This window comes from Muntiacus reevesi, chromosome 1 (assembly GCF_963930625.1).
Source record: "Muntiacus reevesi chromosome 1, mMunRee1.1, whole genome shotgun sequence".
Taxonomy (NCBI): Eukaryota; Metazoa; Chordata; class Mammalia; order Artiodactyla; family Cervidae; genus Muntiacus; species Muntiacus reevesi.
Genome location: NC_089249.1, coordinates 80,034,852 through 80,038,865, shown reverse-complemented (window position 1 = coordinate 80,038,865; position 4,014 = coordinate 80,034,852).

The window sequence follows — 4,014 nt, the reverse complement described above, 5'->3', positions numbered from 1 at the left end:
CTCTTTAGTTCTTCTTCACTTTCTGTGATAAGGGTGGTATCATCTGCATATCTGAGGTTATTGATATTTCTCCTGGCAATCTTGATTCCAGCTTGTGCTTCATCCAGCCCGGCATTTCTCATGACGTACTCTGCATGTACATTAAATAAGCAGGGTGACAATATACAGCCTTGACGTACTCCTTTTCCTATTTGGAGCAGGTCTGTTGTTTCATGGCCAGTACTAACTCTTGCTTCCTGACTTGTATACAGATTTCTTAAGAGGCAGGTCAGGTGGTCTGGTAGTCCCATCTCTTGAGGAATTTTCCAGTTTATTGTGATCCACACAAGTCAAAGGCTTTGTCTCCCCTGGGTCCATGAAAAACCTTGCTGACATTTACCCAACTGTCATTATAATTCCTTTTAATTCTGTCCATTCTTCTAACTCTAGCTTCTTTACCCATACTTAGTAGCTCTGACTGTTCTTCTCTTTTAATTGTTTGAACATGGCTATTCAGCAACCCTTAAGCCTTCTCTTCTCCATTCTGGCTGTGGTGGTGAGAATGAGAAGCAGCAGTGGCAGGGGTGACAAGAGAAAGGATGGTGTGGCCGTGGTTGTGGTAATGATGGTGATGGAGCTGTGGGTGGGGAAGACAGCAGTAGTAGTGCTAAAGGGGCTGACTATGATCTAGGCCGTGGCGGTGGAGGTGGTGACAGCGGGATGATGAAGGTGATAGAGGTGGTGGAAAGGGTAGTGATGGTGAGAGTGAGTGGGACTGGCAGTGGTAGTGCTTATCACTGTGGTGGTGTTGGTGGAAGCAGCGAAGGTGCTAGAAGCGACAGAGCTAGTGGAGGTAGTAGTGGTGATGCTAAGAATGAGCAGAGGTGGCAGTGATAGTACTGGGGATGTGGTAACATGATGCTTTTGTAACAGACGGTAACATATAGGATTTGGCATTTGATGTCCAATGGAAAAGAATGGCATGATATACATGGTGGCAATGGGGCTGGAGATAATGAAAATAGAGGTGTTAGGTTAAAACTAGGCACATTGCAAAAAGCAATCTAGATCTAGGGCTGATTACCTGTGTATGAGACCAAAATCCCTCCCCTATTTTTGCTGCAGCCTTTGGGTTAGGACAAGCAGAGGGAAGGGTATGTGAACTGGAATGAGGGCAGCAACTAGGATGGTACTTCCCAGACAGGTCTATAGGACTCTATTCATCCCTCCCCAGTCACAGACGTTTGTTCTGGATCTCAGTTTCCCTTGTCCATTCTATTTCTGGTTTGTCCACGATGACAATTTCCCATGTGCCTCCGAGAGAAAGAAGAATGGGAAGAAAAATAAGGTAAGTCTGCCAAAGTAGGCTCTTAGAGTCTCTTAGCCCACCCTGGGCGAGCCTGGGCTAAACCTGTGAGAGCCTGGCCCTGCTAGCTGTCATTTCCTACCTGGAGAGGTCAACAAGCAGGAGTGTGAGGCCACATTCCAGTGATGGCAGCCAGGCCCCAGTAGCCACACCTGTTTGACACCCCCACAGACACTCAACCCTGCAGAGGGATACTCAGCCTGTTCTGCCACAGACAGCAAGGTGCAAAATTAGGGTTGGGAGTCAGAAACAATATATTTTAAAGAATAACAAATCACTGTAACTATAACAGACTATCTAAACAGAGCCACCACAACAGCCATGGAATCTCTGGAACTCACTGGCATTTCTGATGCTCATTCCAGCAAGACAACAATTAAGTTGAACTTGAACCAGTTAATTCCATCTGAAGCATCTCTGTTGTCTCACATTTGAGTCATTGGGGGTTTAGGCATAATGAACAGCAGTTTTGATTTTTTTCATAACAATTTTTATTCATTGTATTTTTGGCTGCACTGGATCTTTGTTGCTTTGCTCGCACTTTCTCTAGTTGCGGGGAGTGGCGGCTACTCTTGGTTGCTTTGCAAGGGCTTCTCATTGCGGTGGCTTCTCGTTGCAGAGCATAGTCTTTAGGTGTGCAGGTTTCAGTAGTTGCAGCTCTAGAGCTCGGGCTCAATAGTTGTGGCACACAGGCTTAGTTGCTTAAGCAAGGCTCAGGATGAAGTGTGGCTTCCATATGTTTTTCTGTAGCCAAATCTTAAGTGGTGATGATAATGATGCTGAAGTTAGTGGCACCCCTAAAGGCTGCCAACCAGGGCTGGATGACCTACTCACCAGGACAAGCTCAACTTCTGATGATATAGCATCCTCCTCAGGCCACAAATTATAAGAATCTCCTAAAATTATTACTCTTTCCATTTATACTTTATTCTCTCCAAATTCTGATTACTTGCTCCCTGTAGAGGTTCAATCACATTGGTTATGATGTTTCCCTCATTTTGTTTAACTCACCTCTACAGGGCATCACTATATGACAGACACTGGGCTAAGTAGTAGAGGTTCAATGATCCAGTTTCAGTTCTACCCTCAAGGAGATCTCAGTCCAACAAGGGAATCAGATATTCATATATAGTGTAAACACAATATAGAAAATGATTTTTTAAATAATAATCATAAGCTCAGAATATTCTAGGGGCTCAGAAAAGGGGCACCTAGTGTTAGAAGAGGCTTCATGGAATGGGTAATATCTGACTTGGCTGAGAACCTCTTTTCCATCCAACCCAAAGCCAGGCTGACTTGGGATCCAAGAGCCTGGACATCCCCTACTGGAGGGAGCCACAGTAGTTTTCCCTATCTTATCATGGAAGCTTAATAAGTCAGTCTGAATTCCAGCTTGTTTTCTGGGATGCTCAGACATCTTGGCCTGAAAGGAGATTTATGTATGTGTATTTTGTCCCTGTTTAGAGCAATATGAGACAACTGGACAGCTCTCAGAAAATATTAGCTGATGCTAGATGTTGACGCAGAATTGTGTCACACAGGATGAAAGAGTTTGAAAAGCTTGAGTTTTGGAGTCAGACAGACCTGCCTATAATCCTGCTCAGTTACTTCAGAGTGTACGACCTTGAGCAAGGCCTTTATGCTCCTCAGACCTCACTTTTGTCATCAGTAGAATGTGGGTAATAGTCTGTCAGGGTGTGGTGAGGTTTAAATTAATAAACACTAGAATATTTAACATAGTGTCTGTCATATAGTATGTGCTCAACAAACAGCAGTTGCTATGATTGGTAATAATAGTATTCAGTACTAAATGAGTGACTCAGAGAAGAACATGGGAGAGAAGTGGGCAAAGGGACCAGCTAGTCAAACCTCCAACCCTAAGGAAGGTAAACCCATGGAGAAAATCTGCCCAGAAAGATTTCCCCTGGTCTCTTTTCCACTGTCATCTTCTCAAGGACTCCTGACATTTCACCATAAGAGCTTCATCCTTTCCACTATAATTCTGATCCTAATAAACTGTATGTCCCAATGAAGACCCATTTAAATTACTATCAGATGTCTATACTTTGATTTAAATGAATTGTACAATCTTTTCTTGAATTCAACAAACATTTAATCAAACACTATTTTCTAATAGCTTTCCAGAACAATAGATCTTTTTCAATCCTCACAACATCCACAAAACACAGGCAGAGCAAAACCATTTTACACACGAGGAGAAAGACTCAGAGAGATTCAGTCACATTACATGTGGTCCCACAACCAGCTGGTGATGACACTGGGAGGCTGCCTCACATTTCCTGACATTGACTCAGTCCCCAGGGTCTCATCACAACACATTTTTGAGAATGAGTTGGAGGCAGAACAGAAGAAGCTGGGGCACTCACAGTAGGACTAGTGTCCCAGAGGATATGCAGCCTACTTCACGGTGTGTCTCTGGCCTGCCTCCAAAATCAGATGCTCCTGAATCTGCATCTCCCTCAGGTTGAGGAGAGAGAGAGGTAGACTTGCCCTCACACTTCTGACCCTTCCCTCTGTCCTTAACTAAACATGGGGACCAGACTTCCACAGAGCAGTCTGTATAACCCAGGAGGATGTCTGGAACCTTCCAAATGGAGACAGTAGGGTCCACATAGTAGTCTAGGGTTTCTGAAACCTCAGTAATTTAC